The 12,939-nt window shown below is 49.9% G+C and overlaps 2 protein-coding genes across 4 annotated transcripts in view; one reads left to right on the plus strand and one right to left on the minus strand.

The window, feature by feature from the left end:
- Positions 1-12,939, minus strand: part of LOC126539142 (uncharacterized) — a 232,823-nt gene that overhangs the window by 108,804 nt on the left and 111,080 nt on the right. For both annotated transcript variants that reach the window (XM_072285451.1, XM_072285452.1), the window contains one exon: positions 3,229-3,311. The gene's annotated coding sequence lies outside the window, so the exon portion shown is untranslated. The remainder of the gene's footprint in view (positions 1-3,228; positions 3,312-12,939) is intronic.
- Positions 7,362-12,939, plus strand: part of LOC126539143 (uncharacterized) — a 127,442-nt gene continuing 121,864 nt past the window's right edge. Inside the window, exon 1 of one of the 2 annotated variants that reach the window (XR_007601240.3) lies at positions 7,362-7,700. The gene's annotated coding sequence lies outside the window, so the exon portion shown is untranslated. The remainder of the gene's footprint in view (positions 7,701-12,939) is intronic. The other variant, XR_007601239.3, reaches the window with a different exon arrangement.

Below are 12,939 nucleotides of genomic sequence, written 5' to 3' on the forward strand. Positions count from 1 at the left end.
AGGAAAACTCGGCAACAAAGAAAGGCCGGGCCAAGGGACCGTCCGTACGTTGTACAGGCGGAAATAGACGTAGACCGAACAAGGAGAACAGTAACACACTGACACACGCTAGCGTCACCCTTTCGGCCATCTTCGGTCCGCCTCTCAAGCTTCAGAACAGCTTACGCTGTGAGCGCGCTACGCGCGAAGTAATTGCGGGACCACCCTCCGCGTGCAAAGGACCCAACAGCCAGCGCGTTTCGTATGAATGCGTAAACAGAAGAAACATCTTGAAAGGACAGCACAAGACGACGAAGACATAAAGAAGGCAGGGACACACAGGACAGCGCTGTCCTGTGTGTTCCTGTCTTCTGTATTCGTCGTCTTGCGCTGCCCCTTCAACATGTTCAACCAGTACCAACACGCCCAAATGTCCATCCTTATAAACAGCAGCAACACGGAACAAGTATAAGGCACGGATAAGGAATCGACCGTCTTGTCCAATTCTGGCAGTCTTCCTGTGTTCGCAATGCTTACCGTATTACCTTCAAACATACCAACAAAACCAGTTATAAAAACCCTGCTGCCTGTGCTTTTCGCGTGTCGCAAGCCTGTGCTATGGTGAGAATTTAGCGTGAAACGCCCTAACGCGTGAAATAAAGGCGGTGCGGCTCAGTACGTTTTCGTTGGCACAAAGAAAGAAAAAAGCGACAGGGATTGTTAACAACCAACAAAGGGAACGACACACTCAGACGTAGCACTAGCTGTATCATTGTGCTACCTGATTGTTGGCCTATCACCCAAAATGATAATGGGAACTACAACAAAAACAACTCAGCAGTGCCTTTCAAACGGCAAAGTAAAACTGAGAAAACGAAATCGAAGTAATTACAAGCTAGGGCTGTTCACACTTGCGATGACTATTGAGAGTAAATTAATCTATAATGACTACCTTTGCGTCAATAAGTGCGTGCTCGCGAGTCTATAAAGAAACGGTATGGATTAGAGCGTGGTAAGATGGGTAACATCCCTTCCCCGCACGGGAACAGTTGATGTTAGTCTTAGGTAATGAGATTCGATACATCAAATGACATTATGCTAGTTCCAGCCAGTAATGCTACAAGGCTCAAAAGTATCATGTAATCGCATAGGGTGGCGATCATGGTTTATCAAGACACGACACACACAAGCACAAAAAGAAAGGTAACAGCGTATGTGTGAAACTTCCTGATGGAGGCGTCTTTTGACTGAAACTAATTTTAGATTTTTATGATAATCCAAAACATACGGATCACTACTTCAAATCAAGTACAGCATGGCATAGTATAGCACAGTATAGTATAGCATAGTATAGTACAGTATATTATATTGGCAGTACGCGGGAGCCTGGCTAGCACGCACGAAGCTCTGGACACAATACGCTGCAGCGGACGCAGCCAGCTAGAGGTACAGAAAAGACAGCGTCAGTTCGGCGAATCCGTCTAAGTGGAACAACAAAAAGAAATAGACACTGGCGCCGTTTCCAGAAAGGCGCGACCGTCTCCGCTCACTACTTCCTCCTTCCTCACGTTACGTTACTTCACTCTGGCTTAGCATTCTGCTGTCCTTGTCTCCGAGTAGATATATAACAATGGCGGGCGCGGCGCCGTGTTTACGCGCTGGCGCATAAATTGTAAGCTGCGAGCCAAAATCATCTGCGCGAGGTTTTCTAGAAACATGGCTCCTCGTAATGCGGTAGTTTCGCTACGTAACTGGGCGCCGTGCTTAGCACGACACCCCACGAGCAGCTACGTTTGCATGAACTCTAAGCACGTATGCAGAGTTAGAAGCCTAGATGACTCAGCCCGACACGTCAGCGTTTAGATTGATCTTGCCATGCGGGTTGGCCTTGGAGGCCTCGATTCCAGCGCCAATGTAGTATTGAGGCACCCTTTAGGTTGACCGAGCAGACCTGCCCCTTGCAGGCGGGTTGACGCTCGCTTGGCCCAACCCGGTAGCATTTACATGAACGCGACGACTGCTTTTCGACCCGACAAGCCGACTCGACGCGACTTCCTCAGGTTCACGTAAACGTAGCTTCTCTCTTTGCTGCAGACGGCCACAGCCAAGAATATGTTTCTATCACTCCCTCCCCTGTGCCTTGCTATCTTTGTAAAGTCCATAGACCTTGTATTGCTTCCATTCGTTTTTGGCAGTTTCGCCTAAATGGTAAGATTGAACATTAAAGTGGCAATCCCGCAAGAGTGACATCAGTGTGGCAACGCCGCGCCCAAGCCTCGTCTTCGGTGACGATGATACGAGTATCCCGTTTGAGACGGGTGTTGTAGCACCTGCCCTATCAAGCTAGTTTTTTCCGTACTGTTTAGCGCCGCCACCGTCACAGGCAGAAGCTAAGAGCACTGCGGCACAAGTTGCACCGACAGACATAAAACTGTCTAGGGGACGCTGCCGTGTCTCTTTCGTGTCTGTATATTGTGTCTTTCGTGTGCGTGTATATATATGTGTGTGCGTGTGCGTGCGTGTGCGTGTGTGTGTGTGTGTGTGTGTGTGTGTGTGTGTGTGTGTGTGTGTGTGTGTGTGTGTGTGTGTGTGTGTGTGTGTGTGTGTGTGTGTGTGTGTGTGTGTGTGTGTGTGTGTGTGTGTGTTTTGAACATTAGGCAAATTAATTACAAGAGGCTGGAGGCGCAACCCGCCGCCCCTTTTCCAAGGGGACGCTCGCAGCATCCATCCATCCGTTCCTGCATTCGCAAGCCAAAATAATAGGGCATATTTTTCCTCGAGCGTTAGTTAACCAGACGAGCGCTTATCAAGCGCGGATGCAAAAATACCACGAGCCACTCGCCTTTCCGCAACCTCCTTCCAATTAAATTTTACTTGTTTCTGCCACTCGCAACAATTTATACTCGACCATTTGCTTCGCCGCTGTTTCATCACCGGTTTATACTATACCTCAGTAGTTCCGTGCAGCACAGCGGAAGCTACGGGCGTCTCGACCAATCCGGTGAGCAAACACGTCTAGAGGTATCTCACCACGCCTTGCTGTCGATCCCGCGCAACCATCCGCGTTTGCAGGCCTCGCAGCTTCGACCCTGCTGCACGGAACTGGGCAAAGTTTATATATAAAGTACTGCCGGTGCACCTTTCTCGCGTACCTGGCGGACTGCCACGCTCGCGCAAGCATCGCTCCTGCAAGCGTCATTCCTGCATGCCCACGGCAGGCACGCGCTGTGATACAGGAACTATACTTACTCAGTGTCCCTTCGCGTGGCGGTGATGCCGACACGTTGTTCCACTTCTTGCGGTCTGCAGCGGCGCTGACAAGAGATTCGATCCTGCGAGTGAGAAATAAATAACGAACGCTTTTGTACGAGGTACTAATGCGGACGTCAGGAAATGATAACCCAAACCTCGTCATAACGAAGTTCGCGTTAGACACTAAAATACACATGCTATCACATATTCGTTGTGAATATATATGCCTGATAAGCACATATTCGTTGTGAATATATATGCCTGATAAGCACATATTCGTTACACTTTAATATCTGCTAGGAATTTTCCAAGGTTTACCTCGCTATAACTGTGTTCGTTATAGCGAGGTGTCGTGCCGCCCTGTCTTTTAGTCAGATGACTGAGTAAATCTTTAAGAGAGATACGTATTACACCAAATGATTGAGGCCCGTAACAGAGAAAATGTAAGAGTGGGGTTGAAGATGAATATGCAGAAGGCAAAGATAATGATCAATAGCCTGTCAAGGGAACAAGAGTACAGGATCGCCAGTCAGCCTCTAGAGTCGGTGAAGGAGTACATCAGGTCAATTACTCACGGGCGATCCTGATCAAGAGAAGGAAATTTACAGAAGAATAAAATTGCGCTGGAGTGCATTGCATATACGGCAGGCATTGCCAGATCCTGACCGGAAGCTTACCACTGTCACTGAAAAGAAAGGCGTACAATCACTACATTCTACCGGTGCTAACAAGTTGTGGACTGCGCAAAGAGCAATGGAACAAGCAATGTTAGGCGTAACGTTATGAGAAAGGGAGATGGCGGTATGAATCAAAGAGCAAACAGGGATAGCCGACGTTCTAAGTGACATTAGGAGAAAAAAATGGAGCTGGGCAGGGTATATAATGCGTAGGACGGATAACCGGTGGACCATGGTTGCCAAGAGAAGGGAAACGCAGTCGAGGACGGCAGTAGACTAAATGGGGTGATGAAATTCTGAAATTAGCAGGCGCAAGTAGGAATCAGTTGGCGCAGGACAGGGGTAATTGGAAATCGCTGGGAGAGGCCTTCGTCCTGCAGTGGATATAAAATAGCATTATTATTATGTATTATGAATTGGGTAGGGCGTGGCGTGGGAGCCGTGCGACTCCACGCCGGTAAAGTGGAAACGGGGACAATGAAAATAGGAGGAAGATTCCGGAAAGATCAGGATGACGAACGTTATTAAAAAAAAACGAGCAAGAGGGGCAAGCTGGAAGGTTTGAACAATTGCACGATGACGGGCAAACAGCGCGATGGAGGACGTGGATTTAGAGAAGAAATGGACGCAACACGCGCTGTGCGCGTCCATTCGTTCTTCAAGTCCACGTACTTCCAAGCTCTGTTTTTCCGTAGCGGCATAATAAAACGCAGCTACGATGTAGGTATTGTTCTACGTGCATTAGGTAGACGTGAATCACAATGTTGGCCGACAGTGGTTCATGCTACTGGAGTGTAGCTAGGAATGGCACTACAGCTTGCGCTGTTCTTTTCGCTCTCTATTTATAGGGGATGACACTATGCATTACGGGAGAGCAAGAGGGGGGAGGGGGGGGGAAGAATTGCAAGGATGCGTCAGTAATAAGTGGTGCTTATAACATGCCGTGTTTCACGTGTTTTCGGCTCCCAAATTACTCCCCGCGCATGCAGGCAGCAAAACCATATGCCTTCGAGATTTGTTTCCTTTTTCCAGATTCGATTTATAGTAACTTCACAGACCGATGTAAATGGCATTGTCCCAGAACACGAGTAGAGTTGAGGAACAGGGTGCTTGCTGCAAAGGGACTCCCAACCCTACACTTTGTATAAAGCACAAGCGTCCCAGTATAGCTCGTTCGAGAGTTCCATTGTGTTACTTCGGACAACGCTGTTGCATTGGCGGTTAACAAATGACGCAAGCACGCATTTCTGGAGAAATGCCCAGACATGACACAACCAGAAGTGTTTGGCAGAGACGGCCGCCTGACTTATAGAGCTCTATGTCAACAGAGCGAACCAACGCGAACAAAGCGGGGCGTTCGTTCCTCCAATCACTGGCGCACATTAACTTTTCGGTCGCAGGCGGTAAATATTTTTTTTCTCTCTCAAGTTTATATAACCGTTTACGCCAAGCGACCCCAAGAAGCCATGGTGCTCGGAAACATACCTGCGATGCTTTGGGTGGTGGGGTTTAGGAATCCTCTTTCGCCCTTCTCGCACAATGTGCTCGGAAACAGACACACGAATGTGATCACAGAAAAGCTGGGGCCCAGAAGGAGAAACAAATTGTTTTCCCTCGCAAGCGCAATAACAATAAAGCACCCGGCACAACTCTTATGCGGATGCATTGTCTACAGCCGAGGCAGAAAGAGAGGAGTGAAAAGTGAAGTATGAGCGCGTAATATATCGCACAGGTAAGCTAGTCACGTCCGGAAACGTATATAAACGAGCAGGAAGGGGGAGGAGAGTAATTCTCTTCCAAAGGCTGACTGACCCGTTGGCCGTCGCGTCCCTCCCGCGAGACGTGACCTCCCGTGAACTCGCAAGTGACCCGTCGCTCCGCCAGCAGTCGGAGGAGGGGGCGGAGGAGGGGGGGGGGGGGACACAAAGCCAGGTCGTGAGCACGAACGAAGGCTAGAGGTACGAAGACAACGCAGAGGGGATGACGGCCGCATAAATCCCATTGGGGTACAACGACGGGCAATTTGGGAAATTTAAAAGCGTGGAGAGGGGGTGAAAGAGCGACGGATGCACAAGAATGGGAGGATAAGACGCAAAAAAGAAAGGGGAGAAACACAATTCGAAACTAGAATAAGAAGCCCCCCCCGCTCTTTTCCCAAGAAAGTAAAACTGCGCCCCCGAACCGCCTCCACACAAACACACACACACAAAAAAAATGCTGCCTAGGTGGCCGAGTAACCGTTCAATTCCTTTGCTCCGTTTTAGCCAAAGCGCCCTCCTTCTCCGCGCTCATGGCGCTTTCAATTCGCTCCCTCGCCGCCTCTTCATCGGCGAAATCATCCGGCGTCCATTAAGCCACCGCTCTCTCGAAGCCGAGCCGAGCCAAGGCTCTCGCAATGAGGAAATCGGGCCTCCGAAACGACCGCGCGTGCCTCGTCGACGGAGGAACAAAAGGACACACGGCCGGGGGAAAAGAAATAAAACAGGCGGACGGGAAACGTGGACCCCCTCATCACGGCGGGTAGCCGACCTTATCGCCCGCTCCTACACGCATTCTTCCTGGGCCACTTTCTTTTTATTTTTTCGTTAAATCGCGACTTTCGCTAAAACGGCGCAGCGTTATCGAAACTGGAGCGCATCGAGCTGCCCAACATAGTGGAATTTTTGACGTTTACCACTACAACCTTATTATTGCTTAGATACATTAAAAATTCGAGCAAGAAACAGAAACTTCGATAGTAGCACACCAAAGTGCGACATATTATCTTATGTGTACGTCCTACAGAGCTCCATATATTTCCAAACGCACGCACACACAGCACTCACATGATCAAATATATTTTTTTAATATTTATGCTGTTATCATAACCAGCAGCCTATTTTGATGTGAACTGCAAGACGAAGACATCTCCCAGCAATCTACAATCACCCGTCATTCGCTAGCTCATTTCAAGTTGCGCCATAAAATTTCCTAATGCCATCACCCCAACTAATTTTCTGCCGTCCTCGATCGACTGCGTTTCCTTTCCCTTGGAACCCATTCTGTAACCCTACGCATTGCATGTCCTGCCCAGTTCCGTTTTCTTTCTTTTTTTCCTCTCTCTCTATCTATCTCTCTTAACGTCAGCTAGAATATCAGCTAGAAGATTTCGTTTCGATGTCGGGAGAGGCGGGTAATATATATACTGCAGCAATGAACGCGTGTTTCATCGCGTATACTGTTCCGAAGTTCACCAGTCACTTGCGGCACAGCATAGAGTGGCAGTCTCACGCCGTACAACATATTAACGCCGATGCACCTGAGGTTGATAAGGCTGCAGCTTCCTCGATTGACGCCGCCATTGTATCGGCTGACAGCACGCCAGCAGTAACGCGACAGGCTTTGTATCACGTGAGTCGGCATTACAGGCTTCCTTCTCCCCCCTCCTCTCCTGGAAGTGTGATATCCTGCTATCACCCAGACAATCACCTGGTGCGGTAGCACGAGCGCAGATTCAGCGGGGATATCTTGCAAGGAACCGAGAAAAGTGGAGCCGTGGAACGAATACCGCCAGGAGCACGAATTTAGTTGGCGAAGCGAGGGCAGCGAGCCTGGTGGATTCCGCCATGCGTTCTTTCGAGAAGACGTCGCGTGTTTCTGGCGAAGTGGTAGTGAGCGAGATTGGGACGTGCACAGCGGTTTGCGACTGTTCGAGGAACAGTGAGCGAAAGATGCCACGCGCAGCCGTGCCGGAGCTTCGTACAAGAGGCTCGTTAACCACCCGGCGCCAACACAGCTGCTGAATACTGCGTGGTGAGTAGAACACGTGTCACTTTCTATTCAGCTGTTGCATCGCATCTTAACATGTGCGCTTGATCTATAGCGATGAAGGAGTGAGACGGGCTGTTATGCATATAGCTAAAATATATATGCTAAAAGGTACGCTGTGTAGAAAACACCATGACCCAGAACACTGGTGTTGCCCGAGAGTACGCAGGAGGCATTATATGCATCGACACCGTCTTGCGCGACTACACTGCACAAATGTGGCTGGAGTTTACGTTGTGCAATTTCGTCGTTATGTTGAGCGCTCATAGCGCTATAGAAACTGTGCTCGCTTTCGCGCTTGACGAATTCGAGTATGTGTAGCTTCTTGCTCATTACGCCAGAGGCGTGTGCAGAAGCGACTGCGGTGACGCTACTGCGCGAGTCGTGACGCTTAAATTGGTCCACAGCAGGCTAATTTTCTGACACCGCGTTTCCGATAGCCCGTCTTACGTTTTGCCGGTGTTACTAGCCTGCTTGTTTCGTAAGTGACAGTATAACTGCGGCAGCACGCGGCAAGGAAGGAATGCGCTGCATTTTTGGTATAGCATACTGACACGTGTACTTCTCTTTATCGGGCGACCACGTTTCGCCGCCTAACAAATGTAATCGCACAGCGCAGGACACGCCTGCATGTATCCGAAGTTTCTGGAAAGTTATCGATGCTTCTACCCGGCTGTCTGTTGTCGCCGAACCTTGTGTTATCTGATTTCATCGCGTGACGCGAATGGTGTAGAACTTTGTGGAAGGCACGCGGGTCCGAACGATTAGTCTTCTCTTATGGGGTTTTACGTGCCAAAACCACTTTCTGATTATGAGGCACGCCGTAGTGGGGTACTCCGGAAATTTCGACCACCTGGGGTTCTTTAACGTGCACCTAAATCTAAGTACACGGGTGTTTTCGCATTTCGGCCCCATCGAAATGCGGCCGCCGTGGCCGGGATTCGATCCCGCGACCTCGTGCTCAGCAGCCTAACCGAACGATTAGTCTGGAACATTCGACGACTGCTGTATAAAAGCCGACGCGCTTGACCCGCTGATCAGATTTTCGACGATCGCCGACCGTGTTCGCCGCTATCGTTGTGCTATAAGTGTAGCCTCTTTTGTGGGCACAGGTTCGCCCAATAAAAGTTAGCTTTGTGTTTCACAATATTGCTACTGTGTTCTTTGACGTCACGATCACGTGACAATACAGTGATCGTCCATTGATTGCGGCCCACTCATTTGCAGCGCAGTCCGAAACCATGCTGCGCTCATAAGTTTCATAGTCAACCCTAAATAGCTTCTGGAACGCTGCACAGTATTTGGTTCAGCAACGTCCAACGCTTGCTGCCTAGGAGCACAATTAACGTTGCCTCGTAGGCCATTTCCGCCCTCCCGATTAGATTGCAGAAGCAGGCCAATTCCTTTTGTTTCCGAGCACCCTTTAACATTGTCATTCACCAAGCCGTTAGCCAGGACCCACCGTTCTTCTCTGTTCTCTATTTCTCGTTTACGTTCGACTTTGCTTTCGGCCGCGACGGGGCAAAACGAATCATCTCGAATCTCCGCCGCATGCCATGCTATGCTTCCCGCACCACGCCTCGTTTTCGCCCTTTGTATAGTTGCGAGAATGAGGGGCCCGTTACGAATGTCAGGGGGAGCGCTCCGGCCGCAGAAGGTCATTTCGACCCCGCAAACGAATCGGGAGGTGTTCGAGAAGCGTTCCGGTCACAGGTACGCCTATTACGCAACGACAGAGGGCTGTAAGAGCGTGCGATTGGTGCCGACCTCTTGAAGTGGTAGTCCCGGGCCTCCTCCGCCTTGCCATGCCGTGCCGCATTCAATCTTACGTCCTCTCCCGAACTTCGGATCTTTATATGCGTCGTTCCTGCGGCCTCCCAGCCCACCTGCACACCCAACGGCGTTAGTGGCCCTTTGTTCTCCGAGTAATGGAAGAACGCAGTTCGATGAAATGAAATAAGCAAAGCAGCATTTCTCTAAGCGTCATTCGCGCGCGTCCCAGCAGAAAAGGGACATCAGGTTCAATCTACGTTTTCAGGCGCGGGGAACTCTGTTCGCGAGCTGAACTGGAAAGAGTATCATGCCCGAAGCCTGTAAGATATTCATACGAGAACTCTGTCATAGCAAAAAGAGCGGACAGTTTACGATGCATTACAAGCGAGATCATCGGGATCACGAAAGAGACATAGGAAAACAGTGTGTAAAGGAAAATGTCGGTGCAGAGTGATATACGAACACATCGACGCTGCGTCCCAACAAGCAATAAGTCATCGAAACGCTGATCTCTGTTTAACGTGAGGGCAAAAAAGAGTGGAAGAAGTGTACGAACGATCTGGAAATGCGAAATTTCGACGAATCCAGGCCATTCAAGTAACTAGCACTGTAGCCGATGTTTCAACCCTGCACCAAGCCTGCGACCACCACCAAGCTACGCCATCAGCAGCTCAAGTGTAACAAGCGCGCCTCACGACAAATGGCTGCGTCAAACGCAGATGCTTCGGCTCTTGGGCTTGAAGTGTTGCTGGAGAAATGTATTGATTGTCCTGGCCCGGGTCCTCTTTTATTGTTTTCTTAGGTGCCGGAGCTTATGTGGCCGATCGGTACGTAGCTTTAACACACATACACGGCGGTAAGACCTCCCGTCTTGCCCACATATCCCACATTTCAGAAGTACTCACTGAATGCAACATAGATCAAAGAGCACAGACGCACACAAATCAAAGGCTGTATGCGTCCGCGGGTGTTCAACTCGTACTATGGCTGCTGCTCCACGTGACCCCGCAGGGCCGAAAGAGGGCCGCTCATAAAGGGTTCGCGAGCGTTCAAACGTCACTCCCTAATGTAATAAAACGCACGCGGGGCGTCTTGCGAAACGCATGCCAGACAGCATCGAAAGGCGACACATATCGATCGCCTAAAGAAAGATATCCGCAAGTAACTGCACCATGCACCGGTCATGCAAAGCTGACGCCCAGCCGCTCAGCGCGGTCCACTGAACGCCGAAGAATCCGTTGTAGAGAAATGGCAAGATGCAGGACTGAGAAGAGACTGCCAATACGCACGCACACACACAAAGAAAGGTCCAGGCCAATCGTAAGGTAGGGCCCATTTATCAGCGAAAGAGGCCTCAGAACGGCAAACGGCTCTTGCGAACGAAAAGCTATGCGAATTCGGTCCCCGAAGCTCAAACACGTGGCGCGCACAGCGAATCTGTGCCGTCCTTGCACGCTGGGTGCGGCGGTGCAGCCGCCTGAAAGCGCACCTCGCCAAAAGCGACGAACGAGTTGTAGCAACGCGGCGACGAAGGCGATGACGAGGCACCACGGGCGGCCACGCGCCCTTTGTCGCCGCACGCACGGCACGCATCGCCTAAAGTCTCTCTCCACCACCCCCCCCCCCACCCCCCCATATATGGAAGCGCCTCAAAAAGTCTTCGCAGCCAAAGATATTGGGCGGTCACAGAGGATCTGCGCGGCGCCAGCGAACAAAGAAGGCAACGCCATGCTAGAGAGAGAGAGAGAGAGAGACGATTATGAAAAGAGCGCGGTGGTGACGAATACAAAAAGACGACCCCCCCCCCCCCCTCAAGAAAGGACACATACGTCCCAACGGCGAGCCGTCGTCGCATAGTACACGTTTTAAACCAGAACGCCCAAGTGCGCGCTCTGTGCATGGCGTGTCTGTCTGTCGGTGCTACGCCGCAGGCACACCGCTCTTGTCACTCCGCCGCAGAATTCTCAGCAATGCAGCGAAGCCGTACGTTGGCAGCCGCACGCGAGGGCATGTCTTTGGTCACTTGCGCGTGTGGTTGTGTGTTTCGTGCGTTGCGTGTACAAATAACAACAACGGCAATGAGCACGAGTACGGTTTCCATTCGCTGCATTCGAGAGATTTCCGTGCCTGCCCTCGCTGACAAGCCGCTGCTGCGGGTACAAGAGGAGCAGACGCCTTATGCTGTGTCCGGCAGCACGATCGTAACTTAGTTCCTTTTATTTTTTTTTAAAGCATGGAAGCGTTCTTTCATTTGAGGTTTCAGCAAGAATGGTTGGTGCGTGCTAGACGGCCAAATGCGAGAATGCTATATAGTACACATTTTTCGAGCTATATATTTAGAGACATTTTCGAGCTGCTTTCGTCGCAGAAGTGCTCCCAAATGAACTTTAATCACGCAACGAAATGAAAAAAAATCATCAGCCTTCTACTCTGTGAAGGACGAGCAGCGAAGCTGTGGTGCGCTCTACCTAAATCGACGCCACTTTGTATATTATTATTATTATTATTATTATTATTACAAACATGAGGCTGTCCGTTTCCCTCCCGCAGAAGCCCATGTATTGGCAGTAGACGGGAATTCCACAATATTCACAACATCACTTTGAACTACGTCATTATGAAAAATAGATGAAACTCGGCGCAATGTTAGAGTCGTCTTAGCAGCAAATTGTCATGTAACTTTTTTCGGGATAGTATCGATAAAAGAAGAGTTAGAGCCATTTCCTGTGTCCGTACTCCCTCTGTAGACAGCCATAGCGGCCAATTTCAACATGATTCGTTTCGGGATACTTTCGATAAGAGTTACAGCCGTTTTCTGTAACCATACTCCCTCCGTAGACGTCCATGTATTCACAGCAGACGGGAATTCTGTAACGTTTACCACTTCACTGTGAACTAATGATGAAAAGTAAATGAAACTCGGCGTAATGACAGTCGTCTTAGCGGCCAACTTCAGTATGATTTTTTTTGTCAAGGTACCTACATTAGATTGAGAGCTACAGAGTATTCGCGAGAAAGTGGCGATGAAAAATTTTTTTAGCGTCGTGGCGACGCGTAGACGGACGGACATCAACCACCGCCGGAGTGTAGCTAAATACAGCTTCGCCGTAAAAAGAAAAGCCCGGTGCCCGACTACGTCGTGAAAGAGCCTTCGAAACACGTCTACACGCCATCTTCTCCAGGAGAAAAAAAAAAAAAAACGTTATTGCCATGCATATAATGTCACCCTCGCCCGCTGCTCTACATGTACACACGCGCTTCGTCAGTCTACGTCAGCGCAATACATGGCGGCTATGAGGTGCCTCTAGCGCATGCAGCACGCAAAAGGATCGCCTTCGAGATCTGTTTCTGTTACTCAAAGTAAGCTATCTCTGGGTGCTGTACTTGGACACTACCTATTCTCCGCGCAAGCGCAACAGTTGAGCTAGAGCGCTGGCCGTGTCCGAAACTG

This window comes from Dermacentor andersoni, chromosome 11 (assembly GCF_023375885.2).
Source record: "Dermacentor andersoni chromosome 11, qqDerAnde1_hic_scaffold, whole genome shotgun sequence".
Lineage (NCBI taxonomy): Eukaryota > Metazoa > Arthropoda > Arachnida > Ixodida > Ixodidae > Dermacentor > Dermacentor andersoni.